Below are 20,918 nucleotides of genomic sequence, written 5' to 3' on the forward strand. Positions count from 1 at the left end.
CTCTGTGCTAAAGTAAATTAAGGAAAAACAGATCAATTGCAATTGCCCAACAGATAACTTGATGAAGGGACTATCCGAGGATCAATGTTTATTGAAAGGATGCCAGGGTTAATCGCTGGGCTCTGACTTATCTTAGAGTAGTACTTCAGACAATGTAGCTGACTGCAGTTCCTGCACTCAGCTAGGATTCTACCTCTTCCAATAAACACAGAGGATGCTGGAGGAACTCCGTAGATCTTGCAATATTTGTGGAGAAAAAATAAGAGGTAGCCTTTCAAGTCCGATGTGTCACCTCTTCAGAAGTGGTTCAGATTTCCACCATCCACCTTTTGCCTTCATTTTGCCTTCATTATCATCCAACAACCCTGACAGAATGTGTGCACTGTGGAATGTGTGTGGGTTACAAGAATTCCGACTTTGCTTCAGCATGTTTTGTTTCTCATGTGAAATACTTGTCAATAGTTTCTATTTCCAATCTTTGAAGGGCAAGGACGTTGGTGAGAAAATTGGGAAAATCTAGCAAGATTCTTAATGTCAACACCAAAATGTGTGATCCTCAAATGAAGTGTTGAACGCCAAGTCGGTAATCTCACCAGTGAGTGGAGAGATGCCTATTGTATCCAGTGGTATTGATTGACATTTCAATATTAGATAATCTCACCTCATCAGTATGCTATTTTCCAACTCTCAAGTACAAACTAAACCATGCTAATTCCCAACATTAAAAGGACAGAGGGTACCTGGCAACATAGGCTTGTCATTTGCTCTTCCAAGCTTCCATCTTGGACAGCATTCATCAATATCTCAGTGCATGTTCCCTGAGCAATGAACACTTGTGTCCCTGACAATGGGCACTTGCATCAGACATGTACCAGCCTCACCATACCCTCATGATACATCGCTGATCCACTTGGGTGATACAGTGGCTCAGTGGTTAGCACTTCTGCCTCACAGTGTCAGAGACCCAGGATTGCTTCCAGCCTTCTGCGACTGTCTGTGTGGCGTTTGCACATTCTCCCCATGTCTGTGTGGGTTTCCTCCGGCTGCTCTGGCTTCCTCCCAAAGTCGAAGGTGAATTAGCTATGCTACACTGCTACAGTGTCCAAGGATATGGAAGCTAGATGGATTAACAATGAGGATGAGACTGGGTCTGGGTGAGATGCTCTGCGGAATGTCAGTACAGACTTGATGGGAAAAATGGCCTCTAGCTGCACTGTAGGTAATTCTTTGATTACAATGCGGTTCAACACTTCAATACTTAGATTTGGAGTGCACTGGCACCTATCCTTGTAACGCTGCCGCAAGGGCGATTTCCATGAAGAGACAGGTGGCCGGTTCGTGGATTCAACCAGGATACATCTCAGAGCTCTTTTAGCTCTCAATCACTTTGCACCTACTTGGATGCTCACAGCATCTCTGTCTTGCCTTGTCTTTTTGAACTTTTCCTTTCCAGCTTAAAGGCTAGCAATTATTTCTGTAATGGCTTGTTGTCTGGTGTAGACATGAAGCCAAGCAGACTTTTCCTGGGTGTCAGCCATTATCAGCAAAGCGGGTGGACGTGCTGCTGTTCAGCACCATGCTAAATTAATGGCGCACTTGTACCATGTACCAACAATTCACACGGCAAACACAGTGTACATATATCAACCACACGGCCATGTCTCAAAGCTTAAGGAGTCAATCAAGTCAAAGGATGCAACCCTCAGTTAGAGAGTCCCAGCACAAGGACAGTCTCTGAGGGGAGGACATGATCTGTCGTCCAGTGAAGTGGCCAGGGTCAGGAGGTCCATACCACTGCAGTCTGGGAAGATGCCCACATTCAGACCTGTAGGTTCAGTGTAACTAGTCTGGGGAGTCACAGGAAGTCACTTGGGAACTGTGCAGAGATCAGTGAGTGATCTAGCCAGTCATCACTTCCAAGTCAATCAAGGGGGTGAACCATGGTCAGTTCAAGGGTCTGGCTGCTAAAGGTTAATGGGGTGGGGTTGGGGCTGAAGGAGGGAGTTTAAGTGACTGTTCTGGTAATGGGAGTCAGAATACTGGGCTACAGAGAGGCCAACGATTCTGAAGGGAATTGTAGTACATAAAGCAAAGGTGACAAGAGAGCATTGAAGGAAAAAGGATAACACAGGGTTATGGGGTTCATCGACAGTGAGCACCAGTCTGACTTTGATGAGGAGGGACAATACACTCTCGATCTGGCGTGCTGACTGTTATATCCGGGGTTTAGGCAGTTAAGTGGAAAGACAAATGTAGGAGTTGGGGCATTATGTCGAGTTTGTCCATGACATTGGTGAGGCCTCTTCTGGAGTTCTGTGTCCAGTTTCGGTCTCCCTGTTACAGGAAGCATATTATAAAGCTGGAGGGGGTTCAGAAGAGATTTACAAGAATGTTGCCAGTAATGGAGCGTTTGATTTGTAAGGAGAGGCTGGATAGGTTGGAAATTTTTTCATTGGAGTGCTGGTGGTTAAGCAGTGACCTTATGAAGGTTTATAAAATCAGGAGGGGAATAGATAAGGTGAATGGCAGGTGTCTTATCCCTAAGGTAGGGGATTTCAAGACTCAGGGAAACACTTTTCTAAGGTGAGAGGAGAAAGATTTATAAAAGATATGAGGGACAACTTTTTTGCAAAGAGAGTGGTTCAAATGTGGATTGAACTACCCGAGGAAGTGGTGGATACAGGTACAGTTACAATGTTTAAAAGGCATTTAAATAAGTACAGGAACAAGAAATGTTTGGAGAAATACAGGCCAAGCGCAGTGGGTGGGACTAGTTTAGTTTGAAATTGGGGTGGACATGATCAAAAGGGTCTATTTCGGTGCTGCATGACTCTATGACCATGAATAATAAAATAAACAGGTTAGATGGGACTGTGGAGAAAAACAAAGGTTGGTGGGTAGAAACGACACTGAGCACTGTTATCTACAGCCATTGTTAACAACTGCCAGCAATCTGACCTAGCTTGTAGCAAGCAGAAATCTCATGATCTCAGTTAGGAGTGCAGTGGAATATTTCCCACTTGCCTGGATGAGTGCGCCAACAACAGTCAAGAGATTTGACAACATGCAGGGTATGGCAGCCTATCTGATGAAAGCCAGTCCCTCTCCATCAATGTTTACCCCTCTTACCATCAATGCCCAGTTGCAGCAATGTGCTCCAACTACAAGATGTACTGCATAACTCACCAACCTTTTAAGCTCATGACCATTATTGTCTAGAAGGACAAGGGCAGCAGATACATGGAAACACCACCACCTGGAAATTTGTCTCCAAGTTGTTCATCATTCTGACTTGGAAGTATACTGCCATTCCTTCACTGACGCTAAGTCAAAATCCTGGAATTTCCTTCCTAATTGCATTGTGGAACTTCCTACACCGCATGGGCTGCAGCTGTTCAAGAGGCAGCTCATCACCACCTTCTCCAGGGCAAATGGGCATGGGCAATAAATACTGGGCAAAACCAACAATGCCAATATCCTATGAGTGAATTTTTAAAAAAGACGAACAAAAACAAAATTGCTGGAAAAGCTCACCAGGCCTGGCAGCATCTGTGGAGGAGAAAACAGAGTTAATGTTTTGGGTCCATTGACCCTTCCTCAGGTCACCAGACCCAAAACGTTAACTCTGTTTTATCCTCCACAGATGCTGCCAGATTTGCTGAGCTTTTCCAGCATCTTTGTTTTTGATCCTGATTTACAGAATCCGCAGTTCTTTTGTGTTTTCTTTCAGAAAGGCGACACTGTTATGCACAGTATTTCATGTTTATTAAACAATGAATAACTGAGGCTGCATTATCAACTAAAAATTGGTTTGCCATTACTAAGCATTGTTCAGTCTCACAGTGTTTGACAGAAGACTACAGATGGAGATGTATATTTTCAATGGAAGCCCTTTGTAACATGTTGTAGCATTTTTTAAAAACAATCTGGCTTCATTTTAAGTGGTTTTATTTCATATTAGGTAATAAAAAAATGGTCAATTATATGTGACTCCTAACAATATTTGCTTTTCACAGGAATCTTGCTGGTAACCTTTGCAACAATTATGGTGAAAAATCTGATCATCGGAAACTTCCTCAAGTTTCACTTATTTTTAAGCTCCATGTGACTTCCCAGTTACATCTCTTTTGTTGATCAACCTCCTCTTCTCTAAGATCCTGCTGACAATCCCTTTTTCATGACCTCCTTTGTTTTTCATTGGTAATCTCTCATGCTATGCTCCTGACTTATCACTGTCTACCTGTCGCCATGTCTCCATCCATAACTGTGTATTGATAATATTGATGTTAGGTAATGTTTCAGGGTCATTTGGTAATGTTCTGTGGATCATTTTAACAGGGAAATGTGGCTGATACAGCATGAATTCATTCAACTGTTGGCTCTGTGATTTGTAACAATAAGCAGACTACTTAATGCAGTGAAATTCTCTGTTGAACCTTACAAAAGCCTGACATACAACAGTGTTGTCCACTTAGAATTTCTACAGTGTGGAAGCAGGCCATTTTGCCCATTGAGTGTAAACTGACCCTCCAAACAGCATCCCTCCCAGAACCACCTCCAACCCTATCCCTGCAACCCTGCATTTTCCATAGCTAATCCACCTAGCCTGCACATCCATAGATGCTAAATTTTCCGATCCACCCAACCTGCATATCTTTAGACTGTGGAAGGAAACTGGAGCACCCAGAAGAAGAAGAGCAAATTCCAGGCATTCACCCAATACTGGGATCAAACCTTGGTCTCTGGTGCTGTGAGGTAGAGGTGCTAACCACTGAGCCATCATGTTGGCCCTTGTTATGCTTTCCATTATGAAATGGGCAAGAAAGCTAAATACAGTGCATCATTTACCACGATAGAAAGCAGGTAGTAATGAATCAGATGTGTCAATAGTAATCTGACAGTCTTCGTTGTTGCTACTATTCAACTGAAATAATTCATTGCCTAATAAATTTTCTCAAGTGAATTCTCATGAAGGGAGAAAAGCAGAAGTTGTACACATGCTCGCTGAGCCAGTGGGTTTGGTTGCAAACATTTGTCACCCTGTTAGGTAACATCGTCAGTGCGCCTCTGGTGAAGCATTGGTATTCTGTCTCATTTAAAAAAAGTTATTTTTGTGGGCAGTAGGACATTTTATGACATTTTGAGAAAGATATGATAATCCATAAGATAGTGCAAAGGAGATTTATCAAATGGTATCAGGATTAAGAGAATTTAACTCTTACGAGCTTGTTCTCCTTAGAACAAAGAAAAGCAAGGGAAAATTTGATGAGGTGTTCATGACTGCGACAGGCTTGGATTAGGTAAGCAAAAGGAAAGAAATTCCTATTTACTGATGATGAAGGGAGTACAGAGCCGAGATTTAAAATCTGTGCTAAAAGGTACAGGGATATTTGTGAAAGAGTTTTTTCCACAACAAGCTTCAGTGAGTTGGAACTTGATGACTATGAATGTGATGGAAGTGGAGGTGATCATTGATATTGAAGGGAAGTCTGAAAAGCACATAAAAATTAAATAAACTTGGAGGACTACAACAGGAAAATGGAAGTGACTGCTTTGCTCTACAGAGAGCTGACATGAGCGCACTGGGCCAAATATCCTCCTTCTATACTGTAGCTGCTCCAGGATACCTCATTTATGCATCTAATGGTCAATTAACGCAAAAGGTTAACCTCTGATTTTTGAATAAAATTTACTTTATGTAAACCTGCTCTTTGCTGAAATCAAACTTGCTGTGGCTAACCTGTGTACTTACAGCTAGAATTGAAGAATATCGCATTGAAGACGGTTTTTTAACACTTGGTATCTGTACACATCAACACATATGTAAATACAATCTTCTCACTGGTTTGAATTGGGTTCCCTTTAATCCTATCCTCTAATATTGCAACATTGTGTCAAGAGGGAGCAGTAGATTTGCACCGCAGTTCACATTTAAAGTAATTGAAGATGCCGGATGAATGTGCAGAAGAAAGAAAGGCGAAGGTTGCAGACTTGCTCGCCGAGCCGGTGCGTTTGATTGCAGATGTTTTGGCACCCTGCTGGGTAAGTGGGCCTCCAGTGAAGTGTTGGTGCTCCATCCTGCTTGTTATTTATATTCCTCGGTTTGCTGGGGTGGCTCGTATCACTTCTGTTCAGTTTCTCAGTGGTTTGTGCACAGGGTCTCATTCAGTGTGTTTATTGATGGAGCTCCGGTTGGACTGATGAACATAAAGGATCCCATACCCATAACCAGCAAAAACAATGTTATATACAAAACACCACACGAGGACTGTGAGAAACATTACATCGGCCAAACCGGAAGAAAACTGACAATGTGGATACACAAACACCAACGAGTCACCAAGAGACATGATCAATTCTCACTTGTCTCACTATGCACAAACAACGAGGGACACACATTCGACTACACATCCGTAATCGCACGAGCCAAACAGAGACATGCCAGGGAATTCCTGGAAGCCTGGTATTTCAACCGAAACTCCATCAGCAAATACGTTGAATTAGACCCTGTGTATAAATGACTGAGAAACAGAACCAGGAGTAATGCCAACCACCCCAGCAAACCGAGGTGTATAAATAACAAACAAGTCAGAACACCAACACTTCACCGGAGGCGCACTGCTAATGTTACTGAGCAAGGTGACAAAACGTCTGCAACAAAAGCCCCCGGCTCAACGAGAAAATCTACTGCCTCATCCACAACCCGAGCTACAAATCTTCTCGGAAGAAAGGTTAGTATGTAGTTACAGCTGGAAGACAAATTTGCAAAATGCACTGATGAAAATCACTGGAACGAACTGTCAGCTTCTCAAGAACCTGTCAGAATATTTGTTGCGATATAAATAAGAAAATTAAGTCGGCGGATTTGTCCTGCGACATTTGGCCAAGATTTCAGCAGAATCTGACGACAGGCTTTAGAAGGAGAATAATTTCGGACTTGAAGCATTAATTGTTTCTTTCTCCACAATTGCTTCCAGACTTGCTGAATTTCTCCATCACTGTTTTTTATTTCTCTTGTAAGCTTTATTGCATTAGAATGGTTTACAACTGAACATCAAAAAATAAAAGTGGATACCATTTGGCCAATATTGAGACTGTGGATGGAACTCCTTTGAATTTTGACGTGTCAGTCAGTGAAAGAGACAGCATTGTTGAAGAGACAATATCATTAGTGAAGGCAATTAGTCATTAAAAGAGTAGGTTCACAATTATACTGCGTTGTATGTCTAACTTGAGAAAGCTTAAACCAATGGCAATATTCAAGAGTGTTATGGCTCACTGTGGCCGCACATTGGAAATCAAGCCCACTGTTCCCAGAATGATCTCAAAAGTTAAAGATTTTAAAAAATGTTCTCAAAGTTCTCCAATTACTTGACTTTCAGACCCCGGGTGCTCGAAAGCATTGGCCAGGTTTCTCATCAAGAATCACTATTAATTGCAAGTAATTAGACTCCAGCCACAGGTAAACACTTAATGAATCACTTTATCATTTTGCCTTCAAAAATAAATCATCAGCCAATTAAACAGTTAGCTGGCCAGTAGGTTTTTCTCGAAGGCTAAAGGATAAAATGCAGGGTATTTTGAAGTTTGTTGCTCTCATTTTGTGGGATGTGTGGTCACGTCACTTATCATGCATGGGTGTCCCTGAAATTTATTTCAGGAAATACAATCGTCAGCTGTTCATTTAATCACTCTTTCAAAAGAACAAATAGATTTCACCTTGAATTGATGTAACAGATTTTCTTTCTAGAAGTGGGAGAAATCAGTGGGGCAGTTTGTTTTGTGGCAAATTTTCCTCCAACTCAGCTTGTTTTTAGCAAGCATCCCTTCAACTGAAACAAAAACAGTCAGAACATCTCCAAGCCAGCCATTTTTGAAATAGCCCCAGCAGGGCTCGACAGCGAAGCAAGCAGTTATGACCAGTCAACAACAAAAACAGAAGTTGCAGGAAAAGCTCAACTGATCTGGCAGCATGTGTGAAGGAAAACACAGTTAACTTTTCGGGTGCAGTGACCCTTCCTCAGAACAGCGATGACCAGTCTCATGGCTTCTAAGAAGCATTTGTTAATATAACGTCCAATGTCTACGGTGACATTTAACTCCTGTTAAAGAAACCACACCAGTTATGTTCACAAAACTTGAAATAAATTATTATTTTCCACCACCCTTCATAACCTGTGTCCTCCAAACAATATTAAATATAAACCATCTTTGTAACATGCCCTTTGAGTGTGCCTAATTTTGCAGATGGTTTGCTTTGGCTCCCAAGGTTTTAAGATCTAACCTCTGATATGCCTCTTCTTTTTCTCCTTTAAGGCTGCTTCTCAAAAATTAGCGGTTTGACCAAATGCCTTTATGTGATTCATTGCCAGATCATTAAAATGTTTTATTGCATTAAAGGCACTAAATAACTGCATATACACGTTGTCTTTGTTGATGAATATTACTTCTTAAATTATAGTGACCTTTATTGCATCAGTATGTACCCAATGGCACAGCACAACATGCACTTTTTTTAAAAAGGAGAGAAAAACAAACTCAACAACTACACAACAGCTGAAGTTATTCTTTAAAGACAAAGGGAGAATTAGAATCCTCAAATGTGATGGGCTTAGGTTGAGTTTCAGGTTAAAACGTTAAAAATCTGAAAGAGGAATCCATGTCATCTTGAACCTACCCCTGAACCTACATACCTTTTAGGTGCTAATCAAGTTAAAGCAGAAAGAAATTCCAATCTATTCTCAGAATGTGTCTGTGTTTAATGTAAATCATAATCAGCCAGATTTCAGGAACTGAATGGTATAACTTTAAATAAAGGTTGAACAGAGAGACATTGGAGTACACATTTACAAATCTCTGGAGGTTCCAAGGCAAATAAAAATTTTATTAAGAAAGCGAGACTCGGTTATATTGTATAGAAATAGAATTCAAATGCAAATAACACATAATACATACATACGTTAATACATGCAAGTCTCGGCTCTTGTGGCAGAGAAGATTTACGAGAGTAGAATCAGGAATAGGGAATTTGTGATGAGTGGAGACTTGAGAAGCTGGGCTCACTCTAGCTGAGAAGAGCAGGTTAATAGGAGATTCAATGGATTCAAAATCATAGGAATGGCTGAAAAAGAGGTTGAGAGGTAGCTATTTGACCTGACAAGCCTGCTCCACTATCAGAGTTTTTGGCTGATCATCTACTGAAATAACTCCATAGAGCCTAGTATCCAGTCAACAAGTCACCTTTTATTTACACAAAGAGAACCCTTGACGCTGATCCAGGTCCCTCAGAGCCAGCTCTCGAAGAAAACAGGATGTCTGTTCTTATCTGTCAGACAGGGCTCCCTGATTGGAACAGATTAGCAGTACCAATCAGGGAACTCATATTCTTTGATGCCAACAAGTCTGTCCTCGTTACAATCGCTGCATTTCTTTGTGTCTGAGTCCGACAACATAGGCTCATTTTTTTTGTAGCACCTCCTGGGGTATTGTTGCACTAGGTCATGTTCCTCCATTTCTGCCTGTGATACGGGCAGCATGTAATGTGCAGTAGATTGCTCAGAGCATCTTGAAAGAAAATCATTCTCCTCTTCATGCAGCAAAGGCATCGAGGCAGAAATAGCCATCATATCCATCTTAGATTCTGAGGTATCTTCAGCGCTTGAAAAACAGGGAGAACCCATGGGTTCCAGAGCAGTCGGAAACGCAGCTGAGGAGCCGCGAGGTTTTGCTCCCACACTGTTTGAGAGTTTTCAGCTTTCATATGGTCCACTTGCTTGTTCAGGACTGTCTCACCTACCCAAGCTTTATATGCCAGTGGAGCTGGCCTCACATCAACCATATGTCTTACCCATGTGAGGCTATTCCCGTGGTTCCTACACCAAACTTCGTCCCATGACATAAACTGTTTCTCTCGCTTAATGGAGTCTTGTGTCCGGCATTGAAGTTCCTGATGCCATTTCACTCTCTCCCCCAGGTCCAGGAAGATCCGTTTTAACCTGGTGCACAGTCTTCTCCCCATTAGCAACTCTGCCGAGCTATCCCTGTATTTGCATGAGGGATGGCCAAATAGGAACCAGAATGTTTTGGTATCGAGTGAAGATGGAGGTTGTTTCGTTACACCTGCCTTAAAAGGTCAGACTACTGTTTCTATCAGATCATTGTATGATGGTTGGTATGGAACTAGCGGTGATAGACCATTCTGCCTCTACCCTTCCTCTTCCCCTTTATTTGCAGCTCCCACTTCCCTGTCATCCAGCCTGAAGAAGTGTAATACCAAAATGTTGACTGCTCCTTTAATCCACATGCTATCTGGCTTGCTGTGCTCTTCCAGCCTCCTGGTTGTCTACATTGGGATTAGAATCACACATGGTTTGGATGGGAGGAGGCTCATTTGGAACACAATTATAGCCATGGACCAGCTGACATAAATAACCAGTTTCTGTGCTGTATATTCTATGTAATCTCATGAAGTAGGTGATACCAACCTTGTAACTAATAGTTGCGCTATTCTGAGTAATTTATAACATTTGGTAACTGACATTATCAACTTAAAACAGACCTGTCTCTACCTCCTGTAACAACTTTTTACAGCTCTATAGAGAGGATCTTATTTTTCACTGCGGACTGCCATGATAGGTGGAGTTTTTTTTTGTTTGTGGTTTGTACTCATCCAGAATCATCTCCTGAACTACTCAAAAACGCCTGAGATTATCCAAGTCATTTGAGTTTGGTGAGAGTAAAGAGATTATTTCAAATTTGTTTCTTTTCAACGTTCTGTAGAATCAAATAAATTATTTAATGATTCCCTGATGATTATTTGGAAGATGGTGTCCTGAGGAAATGAAAGCAAAATGTATCTCCTTTCTTATTTATGTTAAATACTGGAATAAAGCAGGTGCGCTAGACAATCCTCCCAATCTTCCATTGTATTGCATTTGTAATTAACTGTTCAGCTGAGCAGAATGTGGGACAGATTGGAATATTAATTTTACAGTTTGATAATTGAACACCACATTAAAATGAGTTGGCAGCCCTAAGAATTAATCTGCACAATCTGTTTATGCAATGGAGAAATGTGGCATAAAATATTTGCAATCTATCAGAAAGATACTATACTTTCACACCTAATGGAAGACTACATTGAGGCAGGTTGATTTCATCACTTCTTAAGCGATATTTTCAACTTCTACACTATTTCTGTTTCAATAAGTACTTTTCCTTCACTGCTCCCAAAAAGGTTCTTGTGGCACAGTGATGGGTCCTTACATATGAGCCAGGAGTCCTAGGTTCAAGTCCTAACCACTCCAGCAGTGTATAGCAACATCTCTGAACAGGTTGATGAGAAAATAGATGCAAATTTGTTTCATCGGAGAACACTTACTGGAGGACAAATTGTACGTCCCCAGAGTTTTGATTTTACTCCATCACAGGACGTGGGTGGCGATTACCTATCCTACTTGCCCAGAGATTGTTAATTAAGGACCCTTTAAGGTCTTATTTGGAGAAAAAAAGCTTTCATCTCTGGAATTAATCTTGTATGCATGCTCTGAATAGCCTCCAATGTAATTACATCCTCCCTCAAGTAAGGGGACCAAGACTGTAGACAACACTCTCGATGCAGTTTCACTAATGCCTTGTACACTTGCAGCTATGCTTCTCTTGTGTTACACTCTCTTCCTTTGGCACTGAATGTCAACATTCTATTTGTCCTCCTTATTACTTGCTGTACCGACAAAACTTGGTCTTCTTTCAGCCTTGTGGACGTGCAAATATTTGTCCAGTCCAGTGACCCTTCCTCAGAAGTTCTGAAGTATTAACTCTGTTTTTTCCTTCACTGATGCTGCCAGACCTTCTGAGCTTTTCCAGCAACTTCGTTTTTGTTCCTGACTTACAGCATATACTTTTGGTTTTTATTTTGTCCGTGAAAACATGTTCTGCTCTCCATTTTACACCCTGTTCGAGAATGTTGTGGAGGTGCCGGTGTTGGGCTGGGGTGGACAAGGTACAAAATCACACGACACCAGGTTATAGTCCAACGGGTTTATTTGAGAGCACAAGCTTTTGAAGCCTCTCTCCCTCTTCAGGTGTTAGTGAGAGAGGTAGTGTGTTTGACTCGTTGATCTTTGATGTTTTACTTCTAAATTCTGATTCTGATACTACCTCTCTTACTAACACCTGAAGAAGGAGAGAGGCTTCGAAAGCTTGTGTTTTCAAATAAACTTGTTAGACTATAACCAGGTGTCGTGTGATTTCTGACCCTGCTGAAGAATAGTGAAGAAGCAATTCTTGCTACTTCATTAATGACTAACCAGACATCCCTGTGCATTGTAATAATGCTAACTAAGTCCTGATTGCCAAGGGAACCAAATATTTGTTCACTCTATTTTTATAACATCAATTATGCTGCAAGCTCTTTCTTTCTCTCTTTCCACTTCTGTCCAAAAGATAATCAAAATGAATGTAGTCTCGATACAGCTATTTATCCCCAGACTGAGTTAATGCTAAAATGACTTAAAAGCTTCTTCAACCAAAATTATTAGACTGGCTAATGAATAGCATGGGCTATATTCTATTGGAATTAAAATCAAGCTATTAATATTGAATGAAAATTTGAAATTTGAAGAATTGCAGTTGCTTGACATGCCCCTTGAACTTTCTATTCTATACTTGAAAATCCTTCACAGATTGAGTGGATAAGTTACAATCAGAGGTAATATCTGCTGTGACAGTTTTTACTAGTGTGACAATATTTTCTTCATAGAAGTCGGTTGTCACCAATGTTAAAGTAGGCTTTTGCATGATTATAATTTTATTGTGATTTGCAAAATCAAACTCAGGAACTGCTGAGTAAAATTTAAAATAACTAAGAATGGTCTTGCAATCTTAGTGAAAAGATTAATGAAATCAGCATGCAATCAAATGAACCCTATTTTTTGTTGGAGAAAGGTCCTGTTGCCTAGAGAAGACGGGAATTTCAAGTAAAAAAAATGTCTTATCAAATCAAGTTTCCAATATTTCAAGCAAAAGCAACGACCTGCCAGTAATGTAAAACGAGTGGAAAACTGTGAAGTGATGTGAATGGAGAAACTCTAATGAACTCTCCATCAGTTCGGATGAAGGAAAACCAGATTTGAAACATTGTCGGTTTTCTTCCTGTAGATGCTGTGACATCTGGTAAGTTTCTGCAGCAAATTCCAGTTTTGAACTTGATATCCCAGTGTTTGCAATGAGAAAGGATCTATGTTCCCTGCTGCACTATGTTGAAAATAGTTGCGCACAGTGGATAAGCAAAAGTTATGGCGTAAAGGCCGTCAATTCCAATCCAGTTTGAATTTATCTCCTTCTGCAGGGGCCTGTAGTGTTTGGTAACAGAGAAGGCAGCAAACAGACTGAAAACCAAAAATGCTCACGGAGAGTAAAATCAAGGATAGAAATCACATACAGATAATTGAACACACATGAAATAAAGACTGAGGCTTCCACATAAGATTAAGGGCATATGTAAGTAGAACAGTGTAAATTCTAGCATTTTTATGTGTTTATATAGCACATATATTTTCAGAAAAATAAGTTACATTAAACTTTCTAATGCATGATACTCAGCACTTGGAAAAGTAACAAGGTCAGTGAGTTGGTTTATCAAAAATTATGACTTTCATTGCAATCGGCAAACGTTGTTGAGGTTTTGGAGATCTCTCCTGTCAGCTCATGAGTGAAGGCACATTAGAAGCCTGTTAAGTAGTGCCCAGGTCAGTGGCTGTTGGTCTTCTGCTGGAATCAAGAGCCCGAGGGTTGGACGTCTGTGCCTAGCAAGGCCTACTGGTTAACCAGGTAGGTCTTGCACTCAGGAGCATCATGGGTGAGATCTTTGGCTGTTAGCAGAAGTACAGACATCAGTGTCCCAGGATTGTGGAGAAACCCATGACACAGGCAAGGGATGGTAGCTATTGGGAGCAAGAGACCATGCAGCGTAAGGTCGCAACAGTAAGGTGCAGGAAGGTCAGCAGCAAGGGAAAGTTTGTGGGTGTCAGTATGGTCTGCTCTTTCCTGGATCCAGTTTTGGACCCTATTTGCCACATTGTACTTTCCTATTTATCCAATCTTTCCATCGGGCATTGAATGACTTTGATTGAAAACCTCTCCTCTCTTCGAGACAATAAATTGGCTGCTTGTCTTACCTGTCATGCACACCACATGACAATAGGCCCATCTGTAACTGTGTTAACACCAGCAGTGGATGAGAAAATGCCCTTAAGTGGCCAATGATTGGTCAGCTAAGGACTTAACTGTCTGCAGGACAGGATATTTATCTGTCTTCCTGCCCAGAAATTAGAGTCGTAGAGCAAGGAGACAGACCTTCCAATCCACTTGTCAGTGCAGGCCAAGATTCCCAAACTAAATTAGTCCTACTTGTCTGCATTTGGCCCATATCCTCTAAACTTTTCTCAGTCATGTATCTGTCCAAACGTCTTTTAAATGTTGCAACTGTGCCTGCATCTATTATTTCCTCTTCATTTTGCATATGAACCACCCTCTGGGTGAAGAATTAATTCCAGCAGTGATGGGAGGTGACAAGGCTTAGGCAGAACTATTCTCTCATTTAATTGCATGTACTTCCTGCCTCCATGTGCATAATCGATATGCAGCAGACAACATCTACAGATCCCCCTGCTTTAATAAGACTTATTTCTTCATTTTATTTCCACAATGAGAATAATGGACATTTATTTTATGTTTATACATTAGTGATTTTCACACACTGGTTACGTTTTCAAAACTGCCGCAATACACCAACACATGTTTTTTGTTTATTCATTCATGGACATGACTTCCCATGCCTAATTGCCCAGAGGGTAGTTGAGAGTCAATCACATTGCTGTGAGTCTGGAGTCACGTGTAGGGTGGACAGGGTAAACTTGGCAGATTTCCTTCTTTAAATTTCCGTGTTTAACTGCACGTGTGTCCACACTCAAAAATGCTTTTGACTTTAACACTTGGTTATGGCGAGTGCTGGCAATTTGCAAGTTCTTGGCCATTATTCCTCACAGTCTTCAGAATATGCTTGTCCCACATCTTGAACAATGGTGGGGTCAGACATGAAAACAGAAAGTTTTCATAAATCTGATCATCAGCCACAGACTAGACGTGGTGTTCCTCAGCATGCTGAATAATGGAGAAACCATGACCCCCTTCTGATAATAATGTAAGAACATAGGTGATAGGGCTAGGACCTTTGTCCGTTTGAAGCTGCTCTGCCAGTGATGCATATTGAGACAGATCCTTGACCATGACTCCAGTTTCACACACTGTTGCAGTATTTCTTGCAATTATTTGTTCACTGGGAATGATTGAATTGATTGCAATGATATTAAAAACATTGAGACACAGAGTTCTACAGCACAAAAGGGGCTGTTTGACCCATCTTACTCATGTAATCATCAAACTACTATTGTCTCCCTTTTCAGGATTTGGCCCATAACTTAGTATCCTATGGCACTTCGAGTGATCATTAACACACTTTTCAAATGCTGTATCAGAGATATTGGTAACTGCAGATGCTGGAGAATCCGAGATAACAAAGTGTAGAACTAGATGAAATCAGCAGGCCAAGCAGCATCTTAGGAGTTTGGCCTGCTGTGTTCATCCAGCTCCACACTTTCTTATCTCAGATGCTGTGATGGTTCCAGCCTTTATCAGTCTTTCAGGCAGTAACTTCCAGATGCCTGTCGTCCTTCGGGTGAGAAAAATCCCCTTCAATCCCCTCTGAGCCGTAAGCGTATTACCTGACACCTGTTATCCCCAGTTACCGATCTCCCCACGAAGGTAAAATGATTCTTTCTATTTATCCCACCTGTGTCCCTCATTTTCTTATATGCCTCAATCAGGTCTCCACTCAGCCTTCTCTGCTCCAACTAAGATAACTACAGCTTATGGAACATAGAACATAGAACAGTACTACACAGGACAGGCCCTTTGGCCCACGATGTTATGCCAAACTTTTACCCTAATCGTAACCTCCACCCCTACCTTATACTATCATCCACATGCTTATCTAATAGCCGCTTAAATGTCCCTAATGAGGCCTACTCCACTACCCTCTCTGATAATGCATTCCACGCCCCGACCATTCTCTGAGTAAAGAACCTACCTCTGACGTCTCTCCTATATCTACCTGCACTCACTTTATAAGAATGATGCCTCCTCATAATAGCTGCCTTCACCCGAGATAAAAAATGCCTGACTGTCCACTCTATCTAAGCCTCTGATCATTTTGTACACCTCTGTAAAAGAAAATCTGGATTCCCTTCACAGCCGAAGCTCTCCAGGCCTGATAATATCACGATGAATTTCCTCTGCACTCCCTCCAATGCAATAATATCCTTCCTGCAGAGTGATGACCAAAATTGCCCATTGTACTTCAGTTGTAGCCCAACTAAAATAACCTGCACCTGCATTATAACCTCCTTGTTCTTATATTTAATTCATCAACTAATAAAGATCAGCATTCCATGTGTCTTCTTAAACACTTCATCTATCAGTCTTGTTGCCTTCATGGTTCTATGGACATGCACACAAGGGTCCTTCATATCGTCTGTATTCTCTTGGGTCCTACCATTCATCATGTGCTTCATTGACTGGCTAGTCTTCACAAAATGCATCGCCTTTCGTATTTCAGGATGAAGTTTCATTTCCCACTGCCCATGTGTGAAGTCCATCTGTATCATCCAGTAGTCTAAGGCTTTCCTCCTCACCATTTGCTGCACAAAATTTTCATGTTACCTGTGAACTTACTGATCAAACTACCTAGATTCACGTCTATTTCAATAGTGTGCACTCCCATCAGCAAAGGAACCAGCACCAAACCCTTTGATATGCCAACTTCCAGTCACAAACACAGCTTTTGACCGTCATCCTCTGCCCCCTGTCATGAAGCAAATTTTGGATCCAATTTGCCACATTGTGCAATGAGTTCTGTCTTCTTGATCAGTCTCCCATGCGAGAGGTCATCAAAAGCCTCATTGAAATCCATGTAAAATATCTCCACTGAACCATCCTGATTTAGTCACATCCTCAAAAACTCAATTAAACCTGTTAGACATGATCTCCCCCTAATAAAGCCGTGCTGACTATCCATGATTAATTCTTGCTTGTTCAAATGGAGATGAATTTAGTCCCTCAGACTTTTTCCAAGAGTTCCCCTATCACTGATGTCAGAGTTGCTGGCCTATCCCAATTACCCTTCCTGAATAAATGTAACAGATGAACTGTCCTCCAGTTCTCCAACACCTCTCCTCTGTTCAGAGAGGACTTGAGAATTCATCTCAGGGCTCCTGTGAACTCTGACCTTGCACCCACAGCAGTCTGGGATACATGTCATTAAGGCCTGTAATGCCTCCTCCCTCTCAATTGTAACTTGTTCAAATGTATCGCCATTCTCTTCCCTGACTTGTATACCTATTTCATTCTTCTCAGAATGTGAATATAGATGGGAAATACTCATTAAGACCTCACTTACATCTTCTGTTCCACCCAGTTTAATATTTATGTCCCAATGGGCATGTTTCCAAGGTAATCTTCTTGTCTCACATATACTTTAAAGTGCCTTTGGACATTCCTGTATTTTACCCACCAGTGTTTCCTTCAGGCCCATTCATTGCTTTCCTAATTTTGTTTTTAAGTAATCCCCTGCACTTTCTACATGCCTTCAGCCTTCTGTTCTAAGCCCTAAAAATCTCCCCAAATGATGCCCTCTTTCTTTAAATTTATCCAATCTTGTACATTCCTCCAAGATTCTCTGAAAATTTTGGTTCCACGCTCCCTCTACGCTCCACTGCCCCCTTTTTGAAAACCTTCTATTGCTCTGATTTTCCCACAAGGAGCCGTTCCCAGCCCACTTCAGCCAGATCCTATCTTCGCATATTAAAATTTGCCTTCTTCCAATTGAAAATGTTTATTCCTGATCAATCTTTGTCCTCTTCCATGACTCCCTTAAATTTTACTGAATTACGCTCTCCCACTGAGAATTCTGTCACTTCTCTGGCTTTGTTCAGCTCTGCCCATCTCTTGTAGGGCTTTCTATGTGGTGACTTTAAAGGCTTTCTTGGATTTTTAAAAAAGTATTTCACTCCCTTTAAGCCTTTCACACTTAGATTTTCTGAGTTGCAACGAGTGACCATTGGGGTATGATGGGGGTCAGTGCTTGGATCTAGCTATTCACAATTTATATTAATGATTTAGATGAGGGAACTGAGTAAAATATCTCCATTGTTGCAGACAGCACAACGCTGGGTGGTAGGGTTCGTTATGAGGAGCATGCAGAGATGCTGCGCTGAGACTTGGTTATGCGGAGTGAGTGGGCAAATGCGTGACAAAAGCGGAATAATGTAAATAACCATGTGGTTCATCATTTTGGGACCAAAAGCAAGAAGGGGAATTATTATCTAAATGGCAAAAAAAAAGGGAAGGTGGAGATAGAATAAGGCCTGGATGTTCTTGTACAGTAGCCACCAAAGTTAAGCATGCAGGTACAGTAGGCAGTGAGGAAGACAAATGATATGCTGACCTTCATAGCGAGGGGCTTTGAGTACAGCCACAGGGATTTCTCACGGCTATAGTACAGGGCTTTGGTGACACCACCACTTGGTACCTTTGTGACCTCCCTACCTAATGAAGGCTGTTCTGGCTATAGGAGGACTGCAAAAAAAGGGTTTGCCAGACTGATTCCTGAATTGGCAGGACAGCTATGTGAAGAGAAGCTGAATCATTTAGGACCATCATCTCTGGAGTTTAGAAGATTGAGGATGGATCTCATTGAAGGGTATAAAATTATATCAGGACTAGGCAGGATTGATGGACGAAGGCTGGAAGACCTAGAACCTGGAGTCACAGTCTAAGGGTATGGAGTAGGCCATTTAGGACTAAGACAAGGAAAACCTTTTATTACCTAGACTGTGGTGAGTCTGTGGAATTCTCTGCCACAGAAAGCAGTTGAGGCCCAAACATTGAACACTCTCAAGGAGGAGTTAGATGCAGTTCTTAGGGCTAGAGGGATCAAAGGGTATGGAGTGAGAGTGTGGATAGGGGACCAAGTTGATAAGCCATGATCACATTGAATTGATTTCCTTTTTTAAATATTTCTATGCTTCTCCCCCCGGAATGGCTTATGAATAGTAAGTTTTAAAAGTCAAGATTTTTTATGTTACTTGCTCCTTGACTGACATCTTTGGTCTATTTGTCTGGCGAGTGATTCATACTAATGGATCTGGAAATATAGGATCGCAGCAAGAGTTAAACACAGTTGACTGACAGAGATGGCAATCCCTCTGAAAGTGTTAGCATAATCCGTGCATTTGCTTCATTTTAAATATTTCCTTTATCATGTTGGGCTCACATTAATTTGATTCTTTAGCCTGTATAGATATGCCCTTGCATTCTGTTATAGCGAGGACCTCTTTGAATGGCAGGGTATATTGTCAGGGCCAGCTTTTCAAATGTCCATGTGAAGAAAACTCATTGCAGAGATTTGCCTGCATCAATGAACATTTGTCTCCCTCCAAAATAGGTCATTTCAGTCATCAAGGAAATGGGAAAGGAGAAGAGAAACCATTAAAATCTCTACATACTTACATAGAATCACTGAGAATGGACGGCACAGAAACAGGTCATCAGCCTTCTGTTTGTTTCTCCATGATAGCTTTTTGCATAGCTTTACTTTTACTGCATCTATGCTTTATACTTAAGGTCAAGGCTGCTTTTAGATACCATTAGACCTAAGTGTTCCGGGATTTTATATTACTGACATGCATGTCATCTCTTCAACACAGTAACTTTTAACAGTTTAGGATTATTTTATTCTCTTCTGTGGAATAATAATAGAAAAGGCGCCAGGTACTGGAATGTTGGCTTCAGATGAAGCTGTTGTAGATGCATTATTGGGGTAAAAATAATTAAATGGAGTGAAAGCCAAAAAATGAAACCAAATGAAGATTCAAATGTCCTGGTGCACTTACCCCTAACTGCACTTGTGTACGTGATCTGATGTGACATGCGTAAACCTTGAAGATTTCTGAAATAGAACCAAGCCCTGAACACTTGTGTTGTACCGAAGGACAGCTCCACTGTCAGAAGGGTTGTAATTCCCATGAGATACTGAGCTGAGATCCCGTCTTCCTGCTCGAGTAAATGCAAAAATTCTCATGGCATTATTTCGGAGAAGTGTAGAGGTGCTAACCTTGGTTTCCTGGCCAAAATCTGTCTTTCAATTAACGTCACAGAAACAGAGTATCAGCTCATTTTTTTTTAAAGCAGGTGATTGCTTTTTGCAAACTTCTTGCTATGTCTCCTATATTATACAGTGATTTTTTTTGTATTTATTTATGAGCATCACTGGCAAGACAATAGTTTGTTGCCCATCTCTATTGCCCTTGAACTGAAGCATCTTGTTTGGCCACTTCAGTGGGCAATTAAACATTAACCATATTACAATGGATCTGGAATAACAGATTTCCTTCCCTAAAAGACATTAACAAAGAAACTGCGCTTTTTTTTAAAAAATAGTTTGTTCTATCGTCCCCAATGCTAAGATTAGCTCTCAATTCCAGATGTGAATTTAAAGTGGATTACCTGCCATTGGTTGAACTTAAACCTGAACTATTCAGCTGAGTTTCTGGGGAACTAGGCTATTACGTTATCGCTATGCAGTGTCTTCCCAATTAGACAATAGCTAATGGTTGTGAAAAATGCTGTGTAATTGCAAGACTTTAGTTGTAGATATTTTTAAATCATACTGTTCAGAAAGCTATTACACACCTCTGGGATTTGGACCAAGACCTTCTAGTCCATTGGCAAGGACACAAAAGGGCCCTTTTGGCATTTTTAAAGAGGTGCTCAGAATCATGTAGTAAGTTTAAAGCTACAGC

Source organism: Stegostoma tigrinum, chromosome 29 (genome assembly GCF_030684315.1).
Source record: "Stegostoma tigrinum isolate sSteTig4 chromosome 29, sSteTig4.hap1, whole genome shotgun sequence".
Classification (NCBI taxonomy): domain Eukaryota; kingdom Metazoa; phylum Chordata; class Chondrichthyes; order Orectolobiformes; family Stegostomatidae; genus Stegostoma; species Stegostoma tigrinum.